At 64.6% G+C, this 7,005-nt stretch overlaps 1 long non-coding RNA gene across 1 annotated transcript; it reads right to left on the bottom strand.

The window, feature by feature from the left end:
• Positions 1 to 751: 751 nt before the first annotated feature.
• On the bottom strand, positions 752 to 1,892 carry LOC122475862. The gene is made up of 2 exons (XR_006295326.1): positions 1,611 to 1,892; positions 752 to 967 (listed from the first exon to the last, which is right to left on the bottom strand). It is a non-coding gene; the product is annotated as an uncharacterized LOC122475862 (long non-coding RNA).
• Positions 1,893 to 7,005: the final 5,113 nt, after the last annotated feature.

The following is a 7,005-nucleotide window of genomic DNA, read 5'->3' as shown; positions in this document are numbered from 1 at the left end:
CCAAGTGCTTCCTGGCACACCCACAGCTCAGGGAAGAGTGGTCTGTCCCATCCCTCAGGGCGTGGAATGCCCTTGCCCACCATTCCTACCTGGGGACTCCCCCCACTCGTCTGCACCCCATGAACCTCAGGGCTCTGGGCAGCCGTGCTCCTGGGGAGTCCACCAAGGACCGCCCCGTAGGCCCAGTGCGTGTGTTCCTGGGGCCCCCCAGCACCTGTACCGGGGCTCAGAGAGGTTAAAGAGTGTTCTCGTTTCTAAAGCTGGGGCGCCCCGTCTCTCCTGCTCTGTCCTGCTCACAGGTCATTACCGGCCTCCCCGGAAGTGCCTGACACACAAACCAGCCTCCGGAAATGTGGGTGGCATGGGCGCTAAGCTGTACTGCAGGGACCAGCCAGGGCGGGCTGTGTCTCCTCGGCCTGTCCCACAAGCCCCCTGGGGTCCCCTCTCCTCCCCCCCGGCCCCCGCCCAGGGGCTTTGGTGCCAACGAGCTCCCCTCTCCACCCCTCCGTCCACTTGCCTCCGTTGGCCCACAGCAAATCGGCACTGGGTGCCAAGGCCCTTCCTTCACACCCGGGGCAGGCAGGCAGCGAGGTGCGGAAGGGAGGAGGCAGCCACACACGGCGTGCCCATGTGAGCTCTGATTCCGTCCCCTCTCCCCGCCCGGGTCTCCTCGCCTGGTCAGTGGGGGCCCAGTTCCTGCCTGTGCCTACCTCACAACGTGAGGAGTCTGTAAAGATGAAATGGCACGTGATAAAATACGCAGCCGAACACACTGGAAGGTCATAAAATGTTACACAAACGCAAGGGGTTCCGAGCTGGCCGTAACACGGGCCTTAAACCGCAGCCCCACAAAGACATTCGCCATAAAACCTGCCGAGCTGTGGGGAAGGGGCCGGCTGGGCCCGCTCCCGAGGGCGCGGTCACCTCTGTGCTTCGCCACGTTTTCTGCGCTGATCCTCTAGTCCTTCTGCAATCAGAAAAAAAAGTGTGTAAAAGGAACACTTTTGAGATAAAAGCACCTAAGGTCCTGCCCTTGTACCAACTATGTCACGGTGAAAGCTTCCGGCCAGTGGTGGAAAGGAGGTTGATGGGCCTGTCCGGCGAATGCTCTCCTGCGACCTGCACGGGCCTGTCCACGCTGGGGGCCCCGAGGCTGGGGAGCTGGGAGCAGGGACCTCCCCCACCCACACCGACTGGGTTCCAGGACACAGAGGGGGGGCCCCACAGGAGCGGCCCAGAGGGTCGCGGCTTCATGCCGCAGGGCTCAAACTTGAGCCGAGAGGAAGTGAGAACAGAGCTCATTAAAGACAGAGAGAGTACGGGGCGCCTGGGTGGCGCAGTCGGTTAAGCGTCCGATTTCAGCCAGGTCACGATCTCGCGGTCCGTGAGTTCGAGCCCCGCGTCGGGCTCTGGGCTGATGGCTCGGAGCCTGGAGCCTGTTTCCGATTCTGTGTCTCCCACTCTCTCTGCCCCTCCCCCGTTCATGCTCTGTCTCTCTCTGTCCCAAAAATAAATAAATACACGTTGAAAAAAAAAATTTAAAAGACAGAGAGAGTAGACAGGAACAGAGCATCCAGGAGACTCGGGAAGGAGAGGAGAGTGAGTCTCACCTTGGCCTGGGGTCTGGGGGAGTCAGTGGTCTTGGAAACCGTGATCCTGCCCGTCACTCCTTAGGCGCTGACTGCTGTGCTGGAAGAGGTCACTGACCCCTTGACCTTCACCGGAGGATATGCACTCTTCCCGGAGGCGCGCGTAAGGTGTGGGGGAGGGTCCTAGCAAGAGCAGAGGCAGTTTTGGTGGGCCCCTTTCGCTTCCATCTCAGAGGGACTCCTAGCCCTACATCCAGCAGTCTCTTCTTCCCTGCCTAGAGACTCAAGGCTCACCACGATGTCCCAAAGCACCCCACCCCTCCCGAGCTCCAGACCACCCCCCTCTGGCTGCCCTCTGGGACCCTCCCGTGGAAGTCCCAGGGTGGGCACGGGGCTCTGTTCGGTGCCCACCCCTCCCCCAGGCTAACAGGTTTCTACTGGGAGCAGAGTAGGCCCCATGTGGGGGAGGTGGGCCCCAGCCCCAGACAGAGCGTCCCTTCCCCTCCCTGGAAGGTGTAGGTCGGGCCCTGAACATTGAGCCAGTTTTTTCCCCTGAGGCTAATCGGTCTAGGAAGTTGCTAGAAAAGATTTCCTTACCAGATAAAAAGAGGCCTTTAAAAGGAGAAGAACTCACACCCCCACCCCTCCCACCGCGGGCATGTAGCTCTGTGGCCGAGGCCACCACCTTGTGACCAGGGTGCTGAGGGCGGCAAAGCGGACAAGCAGAGGGCCCTGGCTCCATGACCACACGGACGAGCGGCCATCCTGCTTCCAGAGCGCTCTGTGCTTCGGGAAACATAAACCTCCTGTGTAAACCGGTACTTGGTTTGCCCCCCAGGTCTGTTCCTGTCCTGCATTCCCTACGCAGAAGCGGCGTTTCTGCCCCCCCAGCCTCCTCCCTGCCCGTGCCTGGGGCTCGGCTCTCCTCCAGCAATGTCTAACCTGTCCCCTGGCCCCGCACACTCCCACGGGAGCTAGCCGCCCCCCCCCCCAGCTCCCCCTCCTTGACCCACATTCTAAAATACAAATCCTAGTGCTCTATTCAAGTATCAGTGAGCCACAGAACGATGTCAAAATCCCAAGCCTGGACTCAATGACCTTGGCAACGTGGCCCCCAAACCACCTCCTGTCACACCCCCCAGACCCATTCTGTACTTGTAGCTCCCTCGGAGTGCTCCTGCACAGCCTCCCACCCCTCTGCCTGCTCCCTCCTCTCTCGATGTGCATGCCCACTCACCTTCCAAAACCCATTTCAAGTATCCCCTCCTCTGTGAAGGCCCCCTCACCCCAAGTAAACATTCCTTCCTCGCTGAGCCCACAGCCTGTTGTCTCTTATGCCTCTATTACAACTCTTATCTTATATTCTAATTACGTATTTGCCAAGAGACTAGATTACTTTAGGGCAAGGATATACCTCAGAGTCCCCAGGGCCTCCCAGGACAGTGACGGGAGTGATTAGTCAGTTTTTGGTGCAAGAGGCACCTGTACACAATACCTCCTGGTGTTTCTGCTTTCTGTGCAGAAGCCGGGATCCCATCCTTCTTAGCACTGCCCAGGCCCCGACTACCTCCGACGCCCGGTCCTGCCCCACCTCCTCTTCCCCGAGGGGACTCCCAGGGGAAGAATTCCACCTTCTCTCTGAGCCTGGCCCCCCTCTGGAGTTGGAAAATCCCCAGGGGACACATCCACCAGGTTCTGGCCACCTGCGCCCTCAGGGAGAGGACTGGACCAGTGGTCAGAAGAATCTGGCTTCCATGCGGCAACATGAAAATTCTCCAAAATCGAAGGAAGCAGATGTCGAGTTCATCTACCATGTGAGCCCCTCGCCTACTGTCCTGCACGAAGCCCCCAGCCCTAAACCAGGGCCCAGACCAGAGCGGGCGCTCCATACATGCTTGCTGACTGAAAGTCAACGTCAGGGTTGTTTGTAAGTTCCAAGAAGCAATCAGCCCTGCTTAGCGACTGAGGAGTGCTTGAGTGTGTGCGTGTGGATGCTGTTATTTATTTCTGCATCTCTGCATTCTGAGAGACACTTACGCTGCCATTAAAAATGCTGTTTACAAAGAGTATAAGATGGAAGTTAAAAGGCAAAAAGAAGGACACAGCAGAAATGAGTCATACTTATCACACTAGCTAACAGCAAGCAAACAAAATCTCAAGCAAAAGGCTGGCAGGCAAGGGACAAAGGTGTCAGCCCAGGGGCGGCTGGCAGGCCCCACCCCTCTGTACTTCTGTTCTCTATTTTTCAACTTTTGAAAAACTGCTCACGTCACTAATAAAGTGGGAAATATACGTTGTATTCTCCAAAAGAACACAGAGCAGAGGCTGCTCTGGGCCCAGGACTCACCAGGGAACCCCCTCCCACCTCACCCCATTGCCCAGAGATGCCCTCAGGGGCTGCTGGGGTTAGACAGTGCCCCAGGACACTGGCCCTGGCCTTCCCCACCTCCAACCGCAGGGCGCTGGGCAAGGGAGTGGCAATCACTCTCTGCCTGGTCCAGATGGGGAGACTGGTGCCCGCAGGAGGGCAGCGCCCCGCCCTCACAGGTGGATAGCACGTCTCCCACAGGCCAGGCTCTCCTAGGGCACTCGGAAGGCTAACCCTGTCCCTCGGGAATTCCCACAAAGGACTCACTAGGGGAATTTCCCAGACAGGCAGACAGACAGCCAGCCACCTCAGACAGCTCCCGCCACTGAGCCCAGATGTTTGCCTGGGGGTGGCGGTGCCGAGAGCCAACACAGACGGATAAGTCAGCGGTGAGAGGTAGTCCAAAGCAGGAGCCCAGAGGAGCGCCGCCTGGGCAGGCTGGGGCTGGGACCGGGAGGGGACCGGAGGAAGCCGAGTCTCAGAGCGGAAGTGCCCGGTGTGGTCTGCGTCTGGATCGCACGGTGCCTGCAGCCCCCCTCTCGGTCCAGCAGGCGTCGCCGCGGCTCTAGGGGTGGCGGGGCGGGCGAGGGGCGCGGCGCGGCGGGACTGCCGCCTGGGCCACAGCACCCACAGCAAACTAGCCAGCTTGTACGAACGGTGGCTCGTCTGTATCCCCTACTGGTCCGGGGGCTTCCCGAGGGCAGGGGTTCTGTCTTAGCCCCACCGTCACCCTCGGTGCCCATAACAACGCCCGGCCCCTGAGCGCCCCTCCAGGTCTGACAAGCGACCCCCTACGCACAATACATGGATCGAACAGTGCAGGGACCACAACCTGGAGTGGGAATGTTGGGGACAGCGCCGAGCCGGGAAGGCCCCCCGCCCTTCTCCAGCCGGCTCGCCCCCGCCCCGCCCCAGCCCTAGACGCGCGCAGAGCGCGAACGGACGTGGCCCCGCCGGGCTGGGCTGAGCTCGCCCGAACCTGCCCGGCCGGGCGGCGCGGCGCAGGGACCCCACACGTTCCCGGCCCGGCCCCGGCGGTGGGCAACCTGGGCCACCGTCTCTGCAGAGCCGCCGCCCCTCCCCCTCCCCGGGCTGCTTTTCAGAGCGGGGAGTCCGCAGAAGGGCCGCATCTCCCGTGGCGGGGACTCCCCTCCCTCCGCACACACGTAGTGACTGTGTGCCACGTGTGCCGGGTGCCCGGCGAGGCGCTGCCGACGCCGCGGGGGACTGGCAAAGCCCGCGCTCGAGGAGCTGCGGTGCTCGGGGGCACCGGGCAGGGGCCGCCTGCCCTCGCCGGGGGCACGCGGGAGGCCCACACCCAGGGCTCCTCCCAGGGGTCCTCCCAGGTGAGCCAAGTGCGCGGGAGGCGCCGCCGGGGGGCCGGCGGGCGGGCGGGTGGACTTCGGCCCCGCAGCAGCGACGCGCTGCACGTCTGCAGCCGCGGGGCTGGGCCGCCGCCCGGGGCGGGGGCGGGGCGTACGCAGAGCCACGCGGCTATGCTCGCGAAGTGTTTACGGTCCGCGCGGGGGGTCTCGCCTCCCGCCGCCTGCGGCCGTCGGGGCGGGGGAACGGGGTGGGGGTGGGGGTGGGAGGAGGAGGCGGGCCCGGCTCTCCCCGCCCCAGGCTCCTCCCCGGCGGGGCCAGCGCCGGACTGGCCGCGGCGTCCCGGCCCCGCGTAATTACAGGCGCTGTCTCCAGGCCCGGCCGTAAAAGAAGAGGCTGAAACGGCCTCAGAACCCGGGAGCTGCGTCCGAGCCGGCCGGGAGCCGGCTTCCCGCGACGCGCGGCGGCGGGGACGGGCCGGCCGGGGAGGCGCACACGCTCGCAACGCCAGCCGCGCGCGCACACAGCCCCGCAGTCACACGCGGGAGCCGCCAAAGGCGCGCAGGCACGCAGCGTCGGGTCCCCCGCCCCGGACGCGCACTCGAGCCTCAGCAAACACCTGCCCGCCCTGGCGCCAGCCCTGCTCCGGCCGGCGGCAGATCCCGGCGGGGACAAGGGCCCCGGGGGGCCGAGTCCGGCGGGGCCGGGCGCCGGGCGAGGGGGAGGGGCCCGCCGTGCAAGCCCCCGCCCCTCCCCACGGCCGCCTCTCTTCACACGCGGTTCACTAACACTTGCACACTCACGCCGGAGCTGCACACACGGCTGCGGAGCTACCCACAGATGCCTTCACACTCGCGCGCCATCACACGTATTGACGCGCGCCAGATGCACATGCGGGCTTGCGGTTTGTCACACTTTGGGAATGCCCAGATTCTCACAGTCCGTATCCAAAGCCCGTTCGCACGGCACACATGTGTGTTGGCGCACACGCGCGCGCGCGCACTCACGAACACGTCAGTAGTGCCCTTTGGCCAACTAGAAACAAGAGAGGGCGCCCCTGGGACCCAGGAGCCCGGGTGTCCCTCCCTGTCACTGGCGGAGATGGGCAGGGGCGCCCTTGGCCCCAGGCGCACACGTTACACACCCGATCACACAGGGTCGCACTTTATTCCCGGCATCTAGGCGATGACACCATCTCGCGAACAAAGACAACATTGACAAACCCAACAAAAACAAACAGCCGCGTGTGTAGGGAGGAGCAGCCGAGCGCGGAGTCCGGGAAAGGCGGGTGGGAGGAGAGTGGGATCGCGGGCGCCCGAGCCTGGGTGTGCTGGGCTCGAGGAAGGCGCGGGCCCTGTCCGCGACCTCGCGCCCCGCAGGACCCGCGCGCGGCGCAGCCCGACCGGGTCCCGCGCCGCGCGCTCGCAGTCCTGCACGTGCCGTGGGAGCCCTTCTCCCGCGCGCTACCGAGCGCCCCGCACGGCCCGCGGGCCCGCACGCACACCCACAGGCGAGCGGACTCGCGGCACACGGCACCTTCGTCGCGGCCGAGGCAGGAGTCCCGCTCCGCTCCCCTGCCCTCCCCTCCCCTCCCCTCCCCTCCCCTCCCCTCCCCTCCCCTCCTCCACCTCCCAGCCCCCAAGCCCCGGGGCAGCCGCGCGCCGGGCGGGGCGGGGCGGGGGCGGGGGCGGGGCGGGGTGGCGGGCGGCGCCGGCCCAAAAGGCG

Source organism: Prionailurus bengalensis, chromosome E4 (assembly GCF_016509475.1).
Source record: "Prionailurus bengalensis isolate Pbe53 chromosome E4, Fcat_Pben_1.1_paternal_pri, whole genome shotgun sequence".
Lineage (NCBI taxonomy): Eukaryota > Metazoa > Chordata > Mammalia > Carnivora > Felidae > Prionailurus > Prionailurus bengalensis.
Note: the sequence above shows the minus strand (reverse complement) of the source record. Positions and strands in the feature narration are given on the sequence as shown.